At 46.8% G+C, this 23,918-nt stretch overlaps 1 long non-coding RNA gene across 3 annotated transcripts in view; it reads left to right on the top strand.

Annotated features, from left to right (window-relative positions):
• LOC107179661 overlaps positions 1-23,918 on the top strand; it is a 30,372-nt gene that overhangs the window by 4,351 nt on the left and 2,103 nt on the right. The window contains exons 1-4 of one of the 3 annotated variants that reach the window (XR_006209826.1): positions 9,188-9,341; positions 12,580-12,800; positions 13,454-13,593; positions 14,837-14,956. This is a non-coding gene — a long non-coding RNA (uncharacterized LOC107179661). Of the gene's footprint in view, positions 1-9,187; positions 9,342-12,579; positions 12,801-13,453; positions 13,594-14,836; positions 14,957-23,918 lie in introns of those variants that run through there. The other 2 variants (XR_006209824.1, XR_006209825.1) reach the window with 2 other exon arrangements.

Raw genomic sequence — 23,918 nt, forward strand, 5'->3', positions numbered from 1 at the left:
AACCGGCCTCCAAGCAGCTTTCCCAGCCATCCGCCAGCCAGGCCCGGCCCTGCCCACCCTTCTAGCTCCCCATCTGGAAATGAGAGGAGGACTCTGGGCCTAATAATAGCTGAGTGGCAGCAAAGGCAATGCCTGGAGCTGCAGCCAGTGGATTGCTAGGGTCCCCTACTGTCTTGTGCTGGCCTGAAACAGGTTTCAGGACTTTAAAAATAAAAGCGAGTGCTTATGAAGTATATGCATGTGCCAAGCTTTGTGCTAAAGCCTAGCTCACAGTAACTCACTTATTCCTCATGGCCACTCCAATAAGATAAGACTATTATTAATGCTATTTGATGGATAGAGAAACTGAGGCACAGAGACTTAAGCAACTCTCCTCTAATGATTATGGCAGCCTCTAATTGCTGAGCATATACATGTCTGTCCTGGATGCTGCACTAAGCATTTTCTGTGTATTTTTCCCATTTGAGGTATTATGGGAAAAACATTTATTTTTATGAGGAAAAAAGACCCAAAGAGAAAAGGGACTTGCCCAAAGTCATGTGGCTGAAGGGGCAGAGTTGAGACTCAAACCCAGGACTCTCAAACTCTAACCCAGGACTCTCAAACTCTAGGGAAGTTAGGACCTTGGCTTCTGGAATCAGATAAACCTGAGTATGCTGGGACATCACTGCTCCTTAGCCGTGTGGCTTTGGAAAATTGCATCACCTGCCTTAACTTCTGTTTTCTTCTCTGTAAAATGGGGGTTTGGTTGAGATGATACTAATACCACCTGCCAGATAGTAGGTGCCCATCTTGAGGATAGTGGGTTGTTTACATCGTGCATTTACATTATGTATTCACTCATTCAATTCTTTTTTCTTTTTAATTTTATTTTAATGTTTATTCACTTTTTGAGAGACAGAGTGTGAGCAGGGCAGGGGGCAGAGAGAGAGGGAGACACAGAATCGGAAGCAGGTTCCAGGCTCTGAGCTGTCAGCACAGAGCCCAACGCGGGGCTTGAACTCACGAACTGTGAGGTCATGACCTGAGTTAAAGTCGGACACTTAACTGACTGAGCCATCCAGGTGCCCCACACTCATTCAATTCTTACAGCAGCCTCCATGGTAGGGACTCTTCTTGTACCTGTTTTATAGAAGAGAGAGAAATGTGAGGCTCAGAGAGGAGAAGGGACTTGCCCAGGACAAACAGCAAGAGTCAGGATTGGAGGCCAGTGCTGTGATTCCAGAGGCTGAACTCTTCTCTCTTTACACTTGCTTCCTAATACTGAGGCACAGAGTGGGGTGTGGGCTATGCCTGGGTCACACAGCAAAGTAGGTCTTTAGGGACATCTGATGTATGAAGGCCAGGAGGGGAAGAATCATCTGCTAGCCCCAGTTTACTGCAGTCACAGACGCTTCAGGCTTGGAGCTCAAGATGTTCTGTAGTCTCAAATTTCTGTAAGGATGCCCTGTTCTTCCAAAGGCTAGAGCAAGTTCCAGATTTTGAGACCTCTTCCCCCAGGAGGCTAGGGTGCTAGATTCTAGGTTCAGCTTGCAGAGGTGGAAAGATTCCTTCTGGACGAAGAGGTCCATTTCTCAGAGTCACTAGCGAAACTTGGGGCTTGAAGAGTGCTTCAGGTTTTGCTTAAATCCCAATTCTTCCATTCACTATCTACTTCATCTTCCTGGGCCTCAGTTTCCTTGTCTTTCAAATGGGGGCACTAATACTTCCTGTAGTAGATTGTTTGCAAAAATTACTTCAATGCGGAGTGCCTGGGTGGCTCAGTCCGTTAAGTGTCTGACTTCTGCTCAGGTCATGATCTCATAGTTCTTGAGTTTGAGTCCTGCATTGGGTTCTGTGCTGTCAGTGCAGAGCCTGCTTCAGATCCTCTGTCTCCCTCTCTCTCTGCCCCTCCCCCCTCTCAAAAATAAACATTAAAAAAAAAAAATAACTTCAATGCTTTGCCTCCCTGTAAGCAAGCCCATTTGCAATGTGACCTTGAAACCCATCCCATCAGGAGAATCTATTTCCTTACCCCCTGCATCAGGGCTCAGCCATATGACTAATTCTGGCCCATAGAATTCAGGGAAGTTGACACTGCCAGTTCTGAGCCTGGACCTTAAGGGATCCTGTAGCTTCTGCTTGTTCTGTTGGAACCTTCTCAGCTGTCACATGAACAAATCTGGGCTGTGCTGCATGAGGATGAGAGACCACTGGAACAGGAATGAGTTGTCCTAGCTGAGGCTGTGCTAGTCAGTCACCAGCTGATCCAACAGCTGACCACAGATGAATGAGTAAGCCCAGCTGAGACCAGAAGAACCTTTGGCTGAGCCCAGCCCAAATTGTCAATCCATGAAATCATGAGTTAAATAAATGGTTACTGTTTTATTGCACTCAGTTTGGGGTGATTTGTTATGCAGCATTGCTGTGGCAATTAATAACTGGCATACACTTTTTATTAAGTTTATTTACTTATTTTGAGAGAGAGAGTACAAATGGGGGAGGGGCAGAGAGAGGGAATCCTAAGCAGACTCCACACTGCCAGAGCAGAGCCTGACACAGGGCTTGAACCCATGAACTGTGAGATCATGACCTGAGCTGAAGTTGGATGCTCAACCAACTGAGCCACCCAGGGGCCCCCAGTTTTGTTTTTTTTTTAATGTTTATTTGTCTTTGAGAGGTGGGGGAGGAGTAGAGAGAGAGGAAGACAGAGGATCTGAAGTGGGTTCTGTGCTGAGAGCAGAGCCGGATATAAGGCTCGAACTCACTAACCGTGAGATCATGACCTGAAATGAAGTCAGATGTTCAACTGACTGAGCCACCCAGATGTCCCCCTCCTTTATTTTAGTTTATTTATTTATTTATTTTTAAAATTTTTTTTTAACGTTTTATTTATTTTTGAGACAGAGAGAGACAGAGCATGAACGGGGGAGGGGCAGAGAGAGAGGGAGACACAGAATCGGAAGCAGGCTCCAGGCTCTGAGCCATCAGCCCAGAGCCCGACGCGGGGCTTGAACTCACAGACCGTGAGATCGTGACCTGAGCTGAAGTCGGACGCTTAACCGACTGAGCCACCCAGGCGCCCCAGTTTATTTATTTATTTAAGTAATGTTTACACCCAACGTGGGGCTTGAACTCATGGCCCTGAGATCAAGAGTCACATGCTCTTCCAACTGAGCCAGCCAGGCCCCCCCTGGTATACAGTTTCATTCAGTGTAATTAATGTAACAAACTGAAAATCTCAGTGGCTTAACCCAAGCAGAGTTTATTTTTTACTCACATAAAGTCTGATAAAGAGCAGCCCTCTCCTAACCCATTTCTCTTGGTAGGCACCTCTCTTCCAAGCAATGACTCCTTCAGGCCCTCCCTGGAATCCATTTTTGAATCTTCTGCATGTGGAAAGGGAGCCTAAAAATCAAATGAGGCTCACCTACTCTTAATTGCTTTGCCCAGGGGTGACATGTCATTTCATTGGCCAGAATGTAGCCACATGACTCTACTAACTGCAAGGGAAGATGAGGATGCGCCCTTCCTTTGTGCCCAGGAAGAGGGAACATGGTGGAGAACATAAAGCATTGTTTCTGCCACATTCTCTCTCTCACCAGGCTGTCATGAAGGGTCAAGCAGAGACCTAATATCTAAAAAGAATTAATTCCAGGGGTGCCTGGATGGCTCAGTCGGTTGAGTGTCCCACTTCAGCTCAGGTCATGATCTCACAGTTCATGAGTTTGAGCCCTGTGTCAGGCTCTGTGCTGACAGCTCAGAGACTGGAGCCTGCTTCGGATTCTGTGTCTCCCTCTCTCTCTACCCCAACCCACTCACATTCTGTCTCTGTCTCTCTCAAAAATAAATAAACATCAAAAAAAAAATTAAAAAAAAATTATTACCAGCACTAGCACAGGGTGGTTTAAATAAGGGACAAGTTATAGGTGAAGAATCTGAGGCTCAGAGAGGTTGAGGAATTTGCCTGAAATCATACAGCGAGCCAGTTAGTAGCTATTTTGTGGTAGTGAAGCATTCAGGACAGATCTAGAGTTGGACAGGTCTGGGTATAAGTCTCAACTCTCACTTCTTCACTGTGTGACATTAGGCAAGTTACTTAGTTTCTCTGGGCTTCAGCTTTCTCATCCACAAAATGAGGAGAGGAATAGTTCCAACCTCATAGGGTGGGGTGAACATTCAGGAGCTTATGTGCGTCAAGAGCTTAGCTTAGATCCTGGTATGTGAGCACTGCCTAATAAATGTGAGCCACCTGGACAGATGTGATGTTATTTCTGATCTTACCTTGCCAGGGTCAGCACATTTATTATGTTTTGTGCAAATTCTGTCCCTTCCTCCTACCTCTTGTGGTGTGTGTGAATGGTTTTATTTACTTGGTTAAGAGAAGAAAAAATTCCCTCGGTTGTATATTAGTCACTCAACAAACCTTTATAAGCACAAAGCCCCCAAGCACCCATGTCTATTCTGCTGACAGAAGTCTAAAATGCCCTCATTATTGCTTCCTTTAGACTACAGTTTGGCCCTGTAAAATTCATTCCCTTCCCAATCCACTTCTAGGATTGTCCCATCACTGAGAAAGGGGCAGGGCAAGAGGGTCTGGAGCTAATGGGCTCCAGCTGGGGAAAGGCCAGAGCCAGAGCAGACCCTGCTGGGTGTGTGGTCTGGGCATTCTGAAAATGTCTGCTCACACAGAAGGAAAGGTCCAAGATGGGAAAGAGGTGGCCTCCCCTCCTTCCCCATTTGACCCATCTCTGAGCCTCCCTTTGCAGCCAGCCAGTCAGAGGTTCGTGAGCATATGCTGAGACTTGACAGGTATTTTGGAGCTGACGGTCTGTGACTGGAGTTTGAAGGGTAAGAGAGTGGGGGGAGGGGGGTGGGAATGAGAAGGGAGAGGGGAGCAGGAACCAGACCAAAGGGTCCCTATGGGTGGTACTAGCCATATAATTTGTGGGGTCTGGTCCAAAATGAAAACATGAAGCCCCTTGTTAAAAAACAAACAAACAAACTATTAAGAATTTCAAGATGGTAACAGTAGAGCATTAACCCAAGCACGGGACCCTGGGGAACTGCACAGATCATACACCTGTGAAGTTGGTCCTGCCTATGGACCACAGTAAGAAGGACTTCACTGTGAGGACTGTAGGGAGCCACTGAAGGCTTTTGAGCTAGGGATGATAAGATCTGATTTGCATAAGCTTTAGTTGCTGTCTCAGACACCACACCTGGATGATATGGGACCCTCTTCTCTGCACTGGTGGCCTGATTGATTTTCCTGAAATACTTTACTCAGAATGTCATTCCCCTGCTCAAGAACCTGCAGTGGCTTCTACCCCCTAATCAGATCCAGCCCAAACTCCCTACACAGACACTCAAGGTCCTTCATAATCTTTCCTCACACGATTTAGTTAACCTGTTGCTAACACAGGCTGTGTGTGAATCCCAGAGATGATGAACTAGCCTGAGGACACAAAGTAATTACAGGAGGGCAAGCCAGGACTAGAACCCAGGTCTCCTGCCATTTGCCCATCCTGCCTTGGAGAAGTGTGAAACCTCACAGTGTGCTTTGTAACCCCCAACCTCGCACAGAACCTTGCACATGGTAGCTGCTCAATATGCCTGTGGCAGTGAGTTCCTCCTGGAGCACATCTTTGCCAGTAAGGGTGTTCCAGAATCCGGGATGTAGGTAGCATCCTTCCTCACTCCTCTCCATCACCCTTACACCTCTAGATATTCACCAAACCTCACCGTACCCATAGTGCCCATTGGGTCAGGTCCTGCCCATAGACATGTATCTGGCCTACAGGGCTTTTAAAAAGCTTTTTGGGGGCACCTAGGTAGCTCAGTCGTTTGAGCGTCTGACTCTTGATTTCAGCTCAGGTCATGATTCCAGGGTTGTGGGATCGAGCCCCACCTTGGGCTCCTCACTGAGCATAGAGCCTGCTCAAGATTCTCTCTCTCTCTCTCTCTCTCTCTCTCTCTCTCTCTCCCTCTCTCCCTCTCTCCCTCTGCCCCTGTCCCCCGCTTGTGTGTGCTCTCTCTCAAAAAAAAAAAAAAATTTAAGGGCACCTGGGTGGCTTAGTTCGTTAAGCATCTAACTCTTGATTTTGGCTCAGGTCATGGTCTTTGGTTTGTGAGATCGAGCTCTGCATCAGCCTCTGAGCTAAGAGTGCAGAGCCTGTCTGGGATTCTCTCTCCCTCTCCCCATCTCTCTTCCCCTCCCCCACTGGCGCACGCGCACGCGCGCACACACACACACACACACACACACACACACTCTCTCTCTCTCTCTCTCTCAAAATAAAGAAATAAACATTAGAAAAAAATAAAAAAACACTTTTTGAATTTGTTGTTGACATTTGAAAATCGGGAAATTTCACAGGATAATCTGCATTTTTATTTCTCCCTCGTCTCCAGCCTGGGTCTGCATTCCCCCAGGGTAGCTGCTTCCTTCTGAAGTGAATCCTCCAAGGGGTTCTGCCCTAAATCCCCAGTGGACCTGTGGAGATTGGGATCTTGAAAAGAATGCCTTACACTCCACCAAAGACCAGTCAGGATTCTGAAATCTGACCAATCAGGTGGATAACTCCCCCTTCTGGGGGCGGGGTCAGGAGAAGTAAACCCAGCCAAGTCTCTGCCAACAGGAAGGGGGTTCGCCCTGACCCCCTGTCCTGTCACTGATGTGGGTGGGAACCTGTAATGGGTCAGCTGGTTGACAATTAGGGAGTAATTAGTTACCAGCTAATTAATGCACAAGACAGCTAAGGGGCTGGGAGGAGAACGAGGGACTGAAGCTCAGAAAGGAACCTCAGGTCTCTTTCTGGAAAAAAATATATTTTCAATGTTTTTATTTTATTTTTGAGAGAGAGAGAGAGAGACAGAGTAGGAATGGGGGAGGGGCAGAGAGCAAGAGGGAGACACAGAATCTCAAGCAGGCTCCAGGCTCTGAGCTGTCAGCACAGAGCCTGACGTGGTGCTCAAACTCAAGAACTGTGAGATCATGACCTGAGCTGAAGTCAGACACTTACCCGACTGAGGCACCCAGATGCCCCTCTTTCTGGAAAAATATTAAGAGAGGGCAATAAGGAATCCCCAGGGTAATGTTTGAAAACCGCTTTTATGTTGTTGGAGATTTAAATGTCCCCCTACAAAGGACTTGATTCTTTTGAGAAGCAGATGGCTCTAACCAGGCTGTGGTGGTTGGGGCTGGAAGATAAGGAGTGGACTGAGGGAGAGTAAACCTTTCTTACCTTGGGGGGCAAACTGCTTTGTGGTATTTGGAAAGGTTCTTTGTTTGCAAAAACTAGAAACCTCCCTGGATCACATTGAGCAAAATGAGACTCTGCTGGAAGGCCATCAGAAGTGGTATCAAGATTATAAAAATTTCAAGGTAGAAACAACAAAGTCGTTGTTTCAGTTCAAATTGTTTTCTGCTTTCCAGACCTCCTTGTGATCAGCCTGTTGGTTAGAAGTAAACACTTCTTGCATTCAGAGTGTGGTCTGTGGACCAGCAGCTTTGGCATCTTCTGGGCACTTGGTGGAAACAGTCTTAGGCCTCACCCCAAACCTACTGAACCAGAATCTGTATTTCAAAAAGATTTTCAGGGGGATTCATGTGCACTCTGTAGTTTGGGTTTGTGGCCACAAGAATCAACTGGGTGATAGGAGGGAGGAAGTCTCTTAAACCTGAAGGTTCCTAGGCCTTTGAGAAGAGCTGTTGCCTTAGTGGTCTACAGGGGATGGTGTTTCCCAGGGCCCACTGGGGAGAGGTCAATAAAATTGGCAAATAGTCTTGAGATGCTGCCACAAATTCCTGCCCAGGTGCTAGTGGGGCAAGAGTCCAACCTACAGCAGCTTGCGTCCCAGATATTAGATGGGTGGGAGAAACCCAGGCCTGTGACTTGTCCAGGAGGAAACTGCTCAGGACCCAGGAGGGAATGCCCTGTATGCTGCTGGGTCTCTACTTAGAGGGCTCTATTTTGAGGTGCTCATCTGCTTGGCTGAAGGAAGGCAGAGGGTGGCTTGTGCTGATGTCAGAGCTGGGGGGCTTCAACCTTCCTTCTTTACTCTGGGCAAGCAGTTCCTAAAAGCTGCCCTTGGGACAGAATGGGAGAAGCAATATTGACTTGGTCCTATAGAAGTTCCAAAGCACTTTCATCCTCTATCATATTGATCTTCATAATGATCTGGTACAAAGAACCAGCCAAGCATGGATGGCTCCTGTCTCTGAATTCGGGGCACCTGGGTGGTTCAGTCAGTTAAGCATCTGACTTTGGCACAGGTCATGATCTTGCCATTCGTGAGTTCAGGCCCCACGTTGGCCTTTGTGCTGACAGCTCAGAGCCAGGAGCCTGCTTCGCATTCTGTGTCTACCTCTCTCTCTGTCCCTCCCCTACTCCCACTCTCTCTCTTTCTCTCTCTCAAAGATAAATACACATTAGGAAAAAAAAATTAAAAAGGTTGAATTCAACCCCAGGAGTGACTGTGACAGCTAAGGTTAGTGAGACTTGCTACTTAACTTGTGCCTCTTTCTTGGTTTGCTAAAGTCTTGTTCTCAAATTAGCAATTAGGAGGTTGAGTCAGGGGTGAGCTCATCCTTTGGCATTATGAAGTTGTTAATTTAAAGTATGCCCATGTTAGGGGTGCCTGAGTGGTTCAGTCTGTTAAACATCTGACTCTTGACTTTGGCACAGGTCATCTCACCATCATGAGATCAAGCCCCATGTCGGGCTCTGCACTGGGCATGGAGCCTGCTTAAGATTCTCTCTCTCCTTCTCTTTCTGCTCTCTCTCCTAAATAAATAAATAAATAAATAAATAAATACGTACATACATAAATGCATAAATAAATAAAGTATGCCCATGTTAGAGCTCTCTGTAAGAGACAAGTATCCATCCAAGCTTGTTCAATACTCTGTGGGGTGTAAGAGTTTCCTTTTCAGGGCCAACACATTATTGGAGGAAGGCAATTCCTACTTCTTCCACTTATTTCTATCATGGAAGAAAGGACCTCCCACCTGCCACCCATGGGTCCCAGGTGTCACTCAACACCTTGAGGCAGCTCCCAAAATTATAGACAGAGATTCTGGAGGAAATTGTCAGTCTCTACAGGGCTCACCTTTTGTCTCCAAAACTTATTAAATGACATCACAAATAAGGCTTGGCAAATAGGCTGAGGGAGTCTGGTCAGTGAGAACAGACAGAAGCCTGCAGGCATGGATGCAGGCAGGATGGAAATGAAGACCTATGATAGGTGGAAGTGACAACAAAGTGGAGATCCCCAGAAGGAGAATGAACAATCCCAGCTAGCATTACAGAACACTTTCAACAAGCATGGTTCTCCTTTATCCTTGGCAGCCCTGGATGGTAAGACAGAATTATACCCATTTTACAGATAAGGATCCTACGGTCTAACAAGGTCATGGGGCCATACATAACCAAGCCATTATCTTGGACCAGCGCTTAGTGGGTGTACAGTTGATGTTTGCGGAATAAAAGTAGAAAGTGTACATTTGATAGCACTTTTTAAATGATGAGAAATTTATATTTTTGTGTAGTCTTAACTATCTCCCCCACAAGATGCTTACTAATTACAAACGGGCCCTTTTCAACAGAGAAACTTGCCAGATGGCTCCTTAACCAAGTGATCGATGTTAACATCACTGGTAATAAATCACGTTGACAGAATGTAGCCCCTGAATGATGCACTAAGAAGGGTACAGCATTGCTTCTGTGGCATTCTTGCCAAAAATGCATAATCTTGATCCAATTATGAGAAAACATTAGACATTCAAATTGAGGGCTGTTTTGTAAAATGACTTACCATCACTCTTCAGTGTCAAGGTTACAAGAGAAAAGAGAGATTGGGGGAACTGTCACAGATTAGAGGAGACTAAGCAGACATAACAATTAAATGCAATGTGGGATTCTGGATTACAGCAAAAGTAAAACTGGCAAAATTCAAACAAGCTCTGTAGGTTAGTCGATAGTATTCTATTAGTGGTAATTTCCTGGTTCTGATTGTTGTATCAAGGTCGTGTAAGATGTTAATATTAGGGGGAACTAGGTGAGGGGTACAGAAGGTGAAGACTTTAGCAGAACTCTGAACTACTTTTGCAACTTTCTATAAGTCTAAAATTATTTAATAATAAAATATTTTATAAATTTGATATATGAATTATATCTCATTTTTTAAAAATAATAAAAATCTTGACAAAGTAAAGCATTACTATATAGCTTCTTCAGATGACACCTTCTCCTCTACCAGTACTTATTATTTTTCTCTTTGAATTTGAAATGGCATTTAGAATCTCTGTATATTCCACATATTCTCAGCTCAGATCTTCTTCCAAGAAGGTCTACTTGATCTCCACAGCTAGAAATCATGTCGTCTTCCCTTGAACTCCTGTGATACTTTATCTGCACCTTTATTAGGGCATTTACCATCTCCACAATGGACATTTATGATATTTTCCGCCCAGCCCTCTGGCCTAGATCTTCTTCCCTCTTCTGACTCCAACCATGACTTTTCATGGAAGCTGCCATGTTTTTACGGACCAATCCCAAGCCACAGTTGATTGGTCCAGGGGTAGACACCTGACTCAGTTGGGCCAATCAGACACTTTCCGGGACCCCTCCCCTCCCCCCTACTGGAACTGAGAAGTTAATTGATCTGTCTATGGTGGCATGAGTTATGAAACATGGGAGCTGTTAACCATCACTTTCTCTGCTACGTGGGGGAACCCTATCTGCCACTAGAGAGGGAAGACCGGTAACAGAGAGAAGCAGAGAGCGAGAGTGTAACCGAGAGAGACCTAATTCTATTTGTTTTTGGAGTTTTCTGTCCTTGCCAGGTGTAGGTTGGTTGGTTGACCCTACTGTCTACTACATAATCCCTAGAATCCAATCTACCAATAAAATCCCTTCCCCAAAAATCTGTATTAAGGTAGCCAGGATAGTTTTATGTAGCTCTCAACCCAAAGACTCCCAAAGAATATAGCTACTCTGAATGATTTCTGTGGATGTTTTCTCTCTCCCACTCATCTTGGAATTGCCAAATGCCCACTTAGATACAGTTTGCATCAGCCTGCGGCTAGGGAGAAAACTAGAACAATGTGGTGAGTTATAAAGGTAATTTTTTTAAATTGCTAGATTCTGAGATTAGTCCTTATTAAATTTTTTGGTGGGAGTAGAAAGTAATGCTTTATTTTTCCTTTTCTTTAATGTTCTTTGACAAATAACAAAATGTGGCCGCATTTGGGGAGAACACTTTACTGGGATGTAAAATCCCCGAGTCTGGGAAGCACCCAGGTAATGATTCCTCTGGGGCAGAGTTCTCGCCTGGCTCTCAGCACAGCACGGCTACCGACACATGGTAGGGCAAGAGGTACCTCCGAAACGAGTGAGATGAGCTAATGAGTTTAGAAAGCTGTTCTGGTCTCCTGCATGTCACGAGGGGATGATCTGATTCAGAACTGTTATAGCTTGTTCATTCACTTCATTCTTTTATGATTTTCAGATCAGGCCAGATTTCTTTATCTATCTGCAAAATGCCCTACTAGTCTTGCCTGACCTTTCCTTTCAAGTGGGCCTCAGATTCATTTTCTCTCTTTTTTTTTAATTTTTAAAATATATTTTATTTTATTTATTTTAGAGAGAGAGCGTGAATGGGGGAGGAGGCAGAGGGAGAGAGGGGCGGGGAGCGGGGTAGAGAAAATCTTAAGCAGGCTCCACGCTCAGCATGGAGCCTGACATGGACTAGATCCCATGACCCTGGGTTCATGACCTGAGCCAGAATCAAGAATCTGAGCCACCCAGGCACCCCCATTTTCTCTTTTATCCTTACATCTGTCTAGAGGTGGCTTGACTGGGAGGAGAGGTGAAACTCTCTTCTCAAAACGTGGAGGGTCAGCTTACTGTGATGGAGAGAGCACTGGAATGGGAGTCAGCATTGCAGCCTAATTCTGGTTGCCCCTCTGGCTGGTTGCTAATTCTCAGGCAAGTTGCTTTAGTTCTCTGAGCCTCGGTTTTCCCATCCATAAAATGGCGGTGCTGTCTAGCCTACCTTCTGCATGGGGCGGTTAGGAGGGCCTGAGCAGGCTTTTTTAGGCTTTGGCAGCAAACTGTAAACTGGGAAAGGGGGAGAATTGTTTTATAGGGGCAGGTGGAGGTATTTGAGTAGGGAAGTGATGATATCATAGAAATGGGAAGGTGGGGAAGTTGCTCCGTACTTCCTAGCTATTCCTAGCTATGTCTCTTACTTGCATGTGACCTCGCTTCTGTGTGCCTCAGCTTCCTCGTCTGGGGATAGCCACGTCCCACAGTCAGAATCCCGTACTGGACACCAAAGAACACATAGAGCTGGTGAGGGAGAGAGAGGCACTCCAGGTGGAGGAGACTGTAGCAAAGGCTTGGGATCAGGAATTATTGAGGCACAAATGAGAAACACTGGTCTCACGTGTTGTGTTTCATGGGTACAATAAAAATACTTCTCTATCGTGATGAGAATTAAGCAAGATAATGCAGGCAGAACCCTCAGCACAGACTGGCACATAGTAAACTCAGTCATGGCGCTCGTCCTTACTGCTGTCATTTTATTTTACAGGTAAAGGAAACAGAATCTCTGAAAGGTGATGTGGCTGGCCTAGTCACACAGTTATCAGAGTCAGGCAGGATTTGAATCCACATCTTCTTGACTCTAGAGGCCAGGCTCTGGACAACTGTGCTACAGTCGCCTGTTTGTGGGGCCTCTGCTCCCGACCCCAACTGTCTGCCTGACTCAGCAACTGTGGGTGGCCTTACTCCCGTGCGTGGGCAGCAGAGCTGGTAAGAAGCCTCCCAGTTCCTTGAAAACCAAATATGGCCATACCAGGCCCTCTGAGGCCTGACCCCCAGGCTGGGCTTGCTCCTGCCTGCTCCTCTGGGCCGTGGGGCCTTACTCCCCGTACAAACTGGTGGGTTTGCCCCAAAGGACTCTGGGAGAGCCTGTAATCAGATCCCCTTCCTCATAGGATCTTGTTGAGCAAGTGAGACCAGTGTCTTATCCATGCTGTAATAATTCCTAACTCCAAAACTTTGCTCAGGGAGTGCCTCTCTCTAACCAGCTCTTGTGCTTTCGTTGGTGCCCAGTGTGAGGTCAGGAATAGTTACTTCCAGACTGTGTGACTTAGAGTAAGATGCTCATCACATCCATCCATACCTTCCTTCCTTCCTCCCTCCCCTCCCCTTCCCTCTTTTTCCCTCTCCTTCCTACCTTTTCTCCTTCCTTCCTTCCTTCCTTCCTTCCTTCCTTCCTTCCTTCCATCCATCCATCCAGTGGGCACCTACCTGTGCCAGACACTTTATATATAGTCTCTCCTTCCAGACTAGAAGCCTTGCAGACCAGGTGCCAGGAGATAATTATTCAACCAATATCCTTGGGCAAGGCTTGTCTTCACTACAGTCCTGATGAGGCTCTTGTTATCACCTCCATTTCACAGTTGGGAAGACTGACATGAAGAGAGGGGAAGTCCAAAGGATGCCCAGTGGAGATGGGTGGCACTGAGACTTGAACTCTGATCCATTGGACTCTAGAGGCAGTTCTGCCCAACTCTTAATGGATGGACAGACTGTGGTGAAGGTCAGGTCCTAGGGGAGGGCTGGGACCACTTCTTCACTTCTTAGCTTCTGAGTAGTTCCCTTAACCCAGAGCCTTTCCAATGCAACTATCCCTCACTTTCCCTACTCCAGCCTCTCCATGGCTGATCTGATACTTGCTAGGGAGACTAGAAAGGATTAATTCTTTCCCTTGGTCCCCATTTCTGAGCCTTTGAGAGTGCCTGTCCTATCTCATAGCTTGCAAATCCTTCTCAAGGTCACCAGCATCCTTACCTCAGCGCTGCAGAGTAAGGAGGATCTTCCCCATGGTTCCAATAGGGGAACTGAGGCCCCTGCACTGGTCATATGTTACATCAGGGTGTGGCCCAGCTGGGCTTGGAATCTCTTGCTTCAAGGAGCTGAGCACAGAATTAGCTGCTAGATCTTTCTTGAAGCCTGGTATGAAGTGTTTAGAGTCCAGAAGATCCAGCTCTGCTTCTCACTAACTGTGCAGCCTTGGGAGAGTCACTTCACTTTTCAGAACCTTATCTTCTCCTCTGACAAATGGGGATAGGCTGGTACCCATTTGAGAGATATTGGGAAGATGGAAAAAAATAATGCTTGTAAATCACTTAGCACAGTGCCTGGAACATAGTGGGTGCTCAGACAATGAGGTTATTACTGTGCTTAGTGCCTAACATAGAACATCAGATCAGGAGGGCTATCCAGGCCAAGGGTAATTTACTAACATTCCTTTATCACTACTATGTGCCAAACACATTCATCAGGACACAATCCCTATAACTCAGTGCCATTTTACAGATGAGGTGACTGAGGCTCAGAGAAGGAAAGTGACTGGCTCTAACTCCCTGTCCAATCAGAGGAAGAGCCTGGGCCTGGACTCAAGTCTGTGTCTATAATGTCAGCTTTGTTTTGCTGGATTCTCCAACCTTATCATGCGAAGACCCAGAGAGGAAAAGGGAGTTACTCGGGGCTCCACAGCAGCTGGGAATAGGTCAGACCACACCGGGGAGGCCTTTTCCATCCTGGCAGCTCTGCACAGGTCTGGGTAATTCTCCAGTTCTAGGATTAAGACAGGAGCTTACTGACACAGTCACAGTCCTCAGAAGGGTCCCAGAATCTGGTCCACAGTCTCAGGCCAGCTGGCAGATCTCAGCTTCCCCAGAAGCCCCCACTCTACCCTGTGACCACCCCTTCCCCACCTCCAGCTTTCAACTTGTTCCCCCCCCCCGCCCCGCCTTTTTTTTTTTTTTTTTCCCAATCAGTTGAACCTTCTGCCAAAGAAAACTCGTTGATGCCCGCAAACCAGCCAGCCGGGGAGGAGGCTGCTCTGGAATGTCGGAGGGGGGTCACCAAGCTGTTTGTGAGCAGGCCAACACAGAAATGTGAGCAGCTACCTTTTTTGGGGAAAGTCAGAACTCCCTCTGTGGGAAAGGATCCAGGGAAGGCTATCTCAGAGGCTCGGGCCTCAGTTTCCCCTTGATCAACACCCCAGCATTTATGGGGTATGAGTAACTTCAGCTATTGATTCAATAGCTGTTGGTTGGGTGACTGCTGTGTTCCAGGCACTGAGCTGGCAGCTTGGGACACAGCTGACACAGAGCTAAGCCCTGTGCTCAGGGAGGCCTTTTCAGCAGAAGGCAGTGTCTTAGTACGTCTCCCAGTGAACAAAAGGCAGGTGCCCCAGGCCTACAACCCCTGATCAACACTCTTGGGGCTGGTCAGGTTTCAGAACTCAGAATTTTGGGGGTTTTAAAAGGTGAGCTGGGGACGCCTGGGTGGCTCAGTCAGTTAAGCGTCTGACTTGACTCAGGTCATGATCTCACAGTTCATGAGTTCAAGCCCTGCATCGGGCTCTGTGCTGACAGCTTAGAGCCTGGAGCCTGCCTTGGATTCTGTGTCTCCCTCTCTCTCTGCCCCTCCCCTCCTCGCACTCTGTTTCTCTCTCTCTCTCGAAAATAAATAAACATTAAAAATTTTTTTTAATCTGGTGGGGACTGGGCCCACCCATCTCCAATCAAATATATGAATATTGCTGTAGTGAGAAGTTTAAGTATTGAGTCTAAGTGGGGCCCCAGGTTTGGCCTCCACACGAGTTTTCTTCAAATATATGGAAAAGCCCTTGGATATTTGGGCTTTGTGGACTGTAGAGTTGAAGACAAGGGACTGAAGCCCTGATTCATCTCCCCATTTTCTCAGATGAGAAAACTGAGGCTCAGGGCAGAGGAGTCACATACCCCAGGCCCTCGAGCAAGCAAATGGTGCAGGTGGGTAGAATTCAGGTCTCAGTGACTCCACATTCAGAGCTTGTCACCAGCAGGGACCCTGGCTGGGAGAGAAGCAAGGGCTGAGTAGAGAAGGCTCCCTAGCCAAACCTCAGCAGCCCACCAGCCAGTCCTGCCAGGAAGGAGTTAAGAGCAACCTGGGCCTCCGCCAGGCCTCTGCACGGCGGCTCCTTGCAGGGCCTGCCTGTCTGGGGCCTGTTTACCAGGCCACACTTGCATCACTGGCTTCAACGTGCAGTGCAAACACACTCACATTCTTGGGTCATGAGAAATGCACAATTATGATGACATCATGCCCAGAGAGAAGATTTTCGCCAGCCTCCCTTCTGCCCACAGTCAAAGCTGTTTAATTAGCACTCTTAACTGGAACTCTTGTCTTGTAAAAACCAACTGGAAGAATTTATGGGTGGGGGTGATGGGGGTTGGAGTGAGTATGTGTGTGTGTGTATGTGTGTGTGTGTGTTTTAAGGATAAAAATAGCTCATCTGGGACTCCTTTTGGGGTATTTGTGAGTATCAGTGCACCACTGTTTATATTAAATCTATGTCACCCTGGACATTTTCGTCTGAATTTGGCTTGGAGACGGGACGAGAGAAACCACCCATGTCTTTTTGTTCCTTTTTGGGAAGGAGACACGTAGGCCAAGTAAAAGGGCCCTTGGAGACGATTTAGACCAACCATCATTATACAGCCAAGGAAAGGGAAGCCCAGAGAGGGGAGGGCCTTGCTTGAGGTCACACAGGCTCCAAGTTCTCACACCACTCATGCACTTTGCCACGCTGCCCGCAGCCCCTACTTTGGCTTTATGAGTTGGTTTTTCAGGGTGTTGCAGAGAGATACCTCTAGATAGAGCTTCCTGGATATCTTTTGAGATCAAAATGGAGGAAATGGTGGTGTTGGGGGTGTTGGTGTTGGTGTTGGGTGGATGTGGAGGTGGCCTGGGAGCAGAGGAGAGAAAGACTGGGACCACAGAAAGCCTCAACCTCACCCTCCTGCTCTCCCCCACCAAAAGGAACCTACCCTAGGCTTTGAAACATCTGTTCCTCTTCCAGGAACCCCCAGGCTTCCTTTAGCTCCTCCTTCCTAAGAAGTGCCACCTCCTCACTGGCTTCCTTCCATGACCATTGAAGACTTATTTCCCACCATGGGAGCTAGATTTTTAGCAAATGAAAATAGAAGACACCAGTTAAATTTGACTTTCAGAAGGGCACCTGGGTGGTTTGGTTGGTTGAGTGTCTGACTCTTGATTTTGGCTCAGGTCACGATCCCAGGGTTGTGGGATTGAGCCCTGCATCTGGTTCCACGCCACTGAGTGCAGAGCATGCTTGAGACTCTCTCTCTCTCTTTAAAAAAAAACAAACTGACTTTCATGTAAGCAACAAATAATGTTTTAGTAGGAATATGTCTCATGCAATATCAGGATACCTGGAAACCTTAGTCCCCTTCATCTTTATCATCACCATTGTGGCAGATAAAATGCTTCCCCACCAGCCTTCCCTCTCTTTCCTCATTAACTGAACCCTGATTTTTGTCTGGGGTGGGATTGTATCCCAGGCTATGAGTCAATCATGATTAGTCTAAGCTAGTCACAACAATCCTGTTCTCTTTTGCCTTTCCAGACTCCCTTGCAGTCAGGAATGGTCTGGTGGCCTTAAAATATGTCTGTAAATTTTTTTGACACCCTCCTTTTGAAAAGGTGGAAATTCATCCCCACAACCTTGAATGTAGGCTAGACTTAGTGACTCATTTCAAAGAGTGACTTCTGAGGGTAGGTCATGAAAACCATTGTTGCTGTTACCTTGCTCTCTTAGATTATTACTTGCTCTCGGGGAAATTAACCACCATAGTGTGAGGACACTCAACAGCCCTGTGGAGAGGCCCACATGGGAGGAAGTAAGTCCTGCCACTAGTAGCCAGCACCAACATGCCAGGCATGTGAGTGAGAGACCTGGAAAGTGGCTCCAGCCCCAGTCAAACCTTTGAATGTGGGCCAACATTTTGACTTGCAGCATCAGCCAGAGATATCTTTGTATTAATCATATATTTTTTAAGATTTGATTTATTTATTTTTTAAACATTTATTTATTTTTGAGGGAGAATGCGCATAAGCAGGGGAAGGGTGGAGAGAGAGAGAGAGGGGGAGAGAGAGAATCCAAAGCAGGCTCTGTGCTGACAGCAGAGAGCCTGATGTGGGGCTTGAACCCACAAACGACAAAATCATGACCTGAACTGAAGTCAGATGCTTAACTGACTGAGCCACCAGGTGCCCTAAGATTTTTTAAGTAATATCTACACTCAATTTGGGGGTTGAACTTACAACCCTGAGATCAAGAGTCACATGCTCTACCAATGGAGCCAGCCAGGCACCCCTATATTAATCATATTTTAACTTTTCTATATTTTATGATGTTTAAACATCTTTGGGGGGCCTTGCTGGCTGGTAAAAGACTGCCCCACCCAGAGCTAGCTAATTCCTAGAGACAGTAAACAACCTGTTGGTGAGCCCACCTTTTATGTACAAACCAACCAATCCTGAGTCCATACCCCCCTGACACTTCTTTATCTAACTCATATACCAAGCTAATATTTCCCTTGACTTAGATCATCCCAAAGCCAGGTACTAGACAACTAGGGACAGCCCCTGTGCCCTGGAGCCCACTGGAATTACCCAAACTACCCAAACATTACCCTGCCTTTCCTTGCCTATCCCACAGAAACCCTAATGAAGGTTATGGCCTTGGCTTTCTCTTGCTCCTTTCTGCCTCCTGATCAACACTGGTGCTTCCCCCTATGGCCCCACACACATGCTGTGCCTCTTGTTTCTAGGAGAACTGTGAGTAATGTTAAACTTTTCTTTCAGTGGCATCGAATTCTCCATGTCATCATGTAGTCATCTTTATAAATGAAGACACAGGCACAAATCGCCCCTAAGAGATCCTGATTCAGAACCACCAAACTACACCATCCCCAACTGACCCACAGAAACTGAGAGATAGGAAAATATTTACGGCAGTGTTAAGAATCTAGGTTTGGGGTTATTTGTTCCCCAGCAATGGGTAACTAATATGAACGTTCATGTAACCTAGTTCTGACTAGTAAGACATAGGGAAAGTATGCTAGGGTGCTTCTAGGAAGCTTTCCTCATAAAAGGATCAAAAGGGAGAGGAGAGCTCAGGGGTATTACCCTCCTTAAACAAGGATGATACTTATAGAAATGACAGCCATCTTGGGACCATGAGGCCCTGAAAATAAGGTTAGAGGAGTGAAAAAGTAGAAAGGACCTGTGTTGGGGCGCCTGGATGGCTCAGTTGGTTAAGCGTCCAACTTTGGCTCAGGTCATGATCTTGTGGTTTGTGAGTTCGAGTCCCACATCAGGCTCTGTGCTGACAGCTCAGAGCTCGGAGCCTGATGCCTGCTTTGGATTCTGTGTCTCCCTCTCTCTCTGCCCCTCCCCTGCTCATGCATGAGCTCTCAATCTCTCTCTCTCTCTCTCTCTCTCTCTCTCTCTCTCTCTCTCTCTCAAAAATAAGTATTAATTTTTTTTTTTTAAAAAGGACCTGTGTCTTTATAACATCATTAAGCAGGTGGACTAACTCTATGCCCACCTGCATCCAGATTTGCAGACAAGCAAGCAATCAATGTGGTTATGGTTTAAGCTACTGTATCCTACAACTTGCAGCTTAATGCATCCCTAACCAATATGGTCCGCATGCACAATAGCAACTCACTTAACTGGAGTAACTTGTGCAATGACTTCATCTATCTACAAGCTGAAATGAAGCTAAAAGGCCAACTGAGTACCAAAACCAATACCACAATGTCCATACCAAGCACCTTACTCTCAGATAAGCTTTCCCTCACGTTTACTCATAGCCTTTTAGCTTTTACTTTAGACACAATTCTAACAAGCATTTCTAAGGTGTCTTCTTGGGCCACAGTAGCTTGGAAATCAAATTCAATTCAATAATCAATCATTCGCTATTGTGCAAAGCACTGTGGGAGGCCCTGCTTGACACTGTGTATCCATGAATGAGTTTTAAGAGAGTGAACAACATGATCTCGTTGGTCAAAGTAACTTGGCCTGTAAAGTAGAGACCAGAGCGAGCCTGGAAAAAAGAAAAGAGAAAAGTTGCTAGTGAATGCCAATATATTAAGAAAATATATGTTTAAAAAGTATTTTTCCATGGAAAATTCCATTAACAGGACAAATCACTATAACTCTTCTTAATTGTTGCTAATACTGGTTTTCCAAAATACTCCACATACTTGTATGCTTTAACTTCCTGAATCCCTTAAAAGTTTTCACAAGTGAAATAGTGTGCCAGGCCTGGATCTGAGTTCAGAAGAAATGCAGAATGTAGCAATGCTAAGATATCCTGGTGCACAATTATTCTACCTGTATAGATGGGAATCTGAGGCCCAGGGGGAGGGAACAGCCCGGAGTAACACAGTAAACTAGTGGCAGACTGAGGACTAGAACTCAGAATTCTGAACTTTCCCTTTCTCCAGTCAGTGAGGAAGGTAACAGTCATTCCCTCAAACCACCCAGACATTTTCTCTTGTAAGGAGGAGAGTCTTCACCCTGCGCTGTCAGCTTCTCCCCACCCCCCCCCCCACCCCGAGTCAGGAAGCTCTGCCTGCCCAGGATTTTCCTGTGTGTGGGAAAGAAACAGAATGGGCAGATAAATCCTCCGAGGCTTGTTTTCAAGTACATGAGGCCCTCTCCCTGGCCTCAAGGCCCTGGCCAAGATGACCAATCCATTGACATGTGTTTTTGTGTGTTTCTAAAAGTAATTCAAAAGGATGTCTGTGCATCCCTGAAGCACAAGGCTGGACATGGTAGGGGAGGAGAGTATGGGTCATTGTTCCTGAGCACAGGGAGCTGCCTTAGTTTGGGTCCTCCCAGAAGTAGACCCTAAAACAAATATTTAAGTGTCAGGAATCTATCTGGGAAGTGAACCCAGGGAATCCCTGTCAGGGAGTGGGGAAGCAAGACAGGGAGTGGAAGTGAGCCAGTAGGGGAAACATTATCAAGGCAGTTACTGTGGTGAACAACCAGAGCTCAGCCCTACTAGGGACCTCCCAGAGACCGTGTAGGCCATACCTCAGCCATCCCAACCAAAGGGTTAGGGAGCTGGGTTGTCTATCCACCAATTTTCTATCCTTCGATGGCCAAGGGCTACTTCTGGGGGTGCCAATTCTTGGCACTTCCAGTGTGCTCCTGAGGCCAGAACAACACCATCAGGCATTCAGTGAGCAGCCTTTGGTGGGTAGAGGTGATCGTCCATGGGATAGGGGCTATGTCTGCTCCAGGAGTTGACCACTAATTAGTTTTACATTCACAGGAAAAGGTGGACACAGGCCCAGGAGACATGTCTCTCCCTCTGGGGAAGGATGTGAAGGGTGTGTACTGCAACAGCAGGGGCTTTTTCCTGTCCAGGCCTCCATCACCCCTTTCTTCTCGTGTCAGGGAGCCACATTTCTGTGATAGTCAGCTAGTATGCATGAATATCCATCTCTTCCTCTTTGAGGCCCAGCTAGACCATACTTCCCAGTCTCTCTTGTAGTTAGGAGGGGCCATGTTCTCAGACAATGAAATGTGAGCAGAAGGGATGTGCACCTCTTCCAGACTCGGGCCAAAAAGCCCCTCCACATACTGTCGTTTTTCTTTCTTTCCCTTTCTGTGGCCAATTTAGAGGCCAATGGTAGAACGTCTTTAATGATGCTTTGGAGGAAGATGATATCATGCAAATTACTGCACAAATCAGTACTGCTATTTGGCGTTAGTTCTAGGAGGAAAAAGGAACTAGGAAGCACTTTGCCTCTTGATCCAGGCAGAGGGAACAGCATGGGCAAAGGCCACGGGGCAGGAAAGAGAAACCCAAAGCAAGCCAGTGTAATGAACACTGGGAGAGCAATGAGGGACAGTGACATGAGAGGAAGGTGCATGATCCTGATACAAGATTAATGGGTTTGTGGGAGGTTATTTGATGGGTTTGGGACAGACACAGCCTTGGCAGCCTCCCCATCACAGGGGCAGAGCATCAGTTTAAGAAACCAGATTATAACTAGGAGGGGCTGAACCTAGTAACTTAAAATTTGTGTGTGGCTTAGATAGTCATGGAGTTGAGTGGGCTCCATGCCTGGAGTCCCCTGTCCCAGAGTCAGGGCCCCCTGCCCCTCCCAGTGAGGGAAGGGCTTTTCTGTGTTCCAGTCACAGCCCAGCCTCACCTTAAAGGATCATTCCCAGGTCACCTAGCCTGAATTTGGTGAGTCCTGAAATCAGGTGGCCCAGAACCTCTCTTGGGCTGAGTTCCTCTCATCCTACACAAATGACTCTCCAATATCAGACCTACAGGCTCTTCTTGTGGGCTAGCCTGGGAACCTCACCACATCGTTTTGTTAAACCTCAAGTGACTGACTTACTAATGAAGTGTTGGGCCGGAGCTGCTTGCCTGACCTCCGGGGCTGCTTTTTGCCTGCCCCACCCCCTCCCCCAAAGCAATGTCCTCTCGGGAAATGCAGCTGACCCAGCTGCATCCGTGGGAAGGCCTGGCCCCCACACCTCACCCTCCTAGCCCTGCTGAGGCCTCAGGAAATGACCCTTTTAGCAGCCACGAGCGATCCAGAGGACAATGACAGAGGGACGGAAGCCTGTTTGTCTCAGCTAACTTGTCCCCTTGGGTGGATGCCAGCTGCTGGAAATACAAAACTGAAGATTCAGTGGGAAAATATATTTTTTTTAAAAAAACAGACAATCCTATGGGCTTTAGCCAACTTCTGAGGCTCTGAGGGATTTTGTTTTCTTTGTGTGTGTGTGTGTGTGTGTGTGTGTGTGTGTGTGTGTGTGTGAGTTTAAAACATAAGGCTCAGAGCATCAAAGACTCTAAAGTTTGGAAGATCAGCTGTCCCACCCAAGCTGCAGGCCCCCCTGTGGCATCTGTCTTCGTGTGGCTGGGCCCCACCTCTCCACACCATTGTTAATCACATCACTCGGCTCTGGCACTGTCCCCACCCCACCTCCACTCACCACCTAGAAGCCCAAGAGCCCTTCTCAAACCCAAATCAAGTCACCCCTTCTAGGGCTCTGCAGGCCAGCTCTGCCTCAGCTCCAAGGGGCTTCCTCACCACCCTCTTTGAAACAGCACCTCTGAATTGTTCTCTCTCAGAGCACTCATTTTTGCTCTTAACCCCATCTGGAGTGATCTGGTTTGTTTACACATGCCCGGTGCATAATACATATTCAGTAAATGTTGACTGACTGAATGTTTTTCAGTGGTAGTTGCATTCAGATCAGAGTTGGCTCAGAGAATCCAGTGTTCATTGTATTGCAACAAACATTTTTATTGGCTACAAACTGCGCCAGGGCCGGGAGGCAAATCAATCAGGAATTCCACTCATTTATTTACTCATTCATTTAGAGGGTAGAGCCCTGTATAGGTAGTGATTCCATCTGGGGTTGGGTGGGGGGGGGGGCAGAGAACAGCTGGAAAACTTCATGGAAGAGGGGATATGGATTTTCCATCAAAAGAGAAGCCAAATGGGATGGTGGCCTGTCTAACTTGAAGGAACTGTCTCGTTTGGAAAGTGTGAATGTGAATGTGTTTAAAAAAGGAAGAGAACCATGGAGTGTGGAATTTGATTTATTCCCACTTTGGACTGCCAGGGAAGGCAGAGACCTGGTTTTATGTGGGGCTGTAGAGGGGACACTCAACCTTGTTTGCTGAAACAACGGAGGGATGAATGTAAAGGGCTGAAGTGGGGAGGGGGTGAAGTTGTTCTGTTGCCGTGGAGGCCTTGAATGGCATGCTAGGCAGCCCGGATTTTCCTCTATGGGCAAGAGTCTAATAAAAATAATGATTTTGAGAAGCCTGTTTTAAGGCTGATGTCAGTGACTCCTGAATTCCAGTTCTCTAGTGATGCAGACTACCACAAGATGCTTCTGGAAAATACAGTTGCCTGGGACCCATCTTGGGAGAATCTGATTCTCTGTAAGCTGGAGTTGGGGCCTGGTCATCTGCATTTTTATAACCTTTCCACACGTTCTCATCATTTACCAGGT

This window comes from Panthera tigris, chromosome D3, assembly GCF_018350195.1.
Source record: "Panthera tigris isolate Pti1 chromosome D3, P.tigris_Pti1_mat1.1, whole genome shotgun sequence".
NCBI lineage: Eukaryota > Metazoa > Chordata > Mammalia > Carnivora > Felidae > Panthera > Panthera tigris.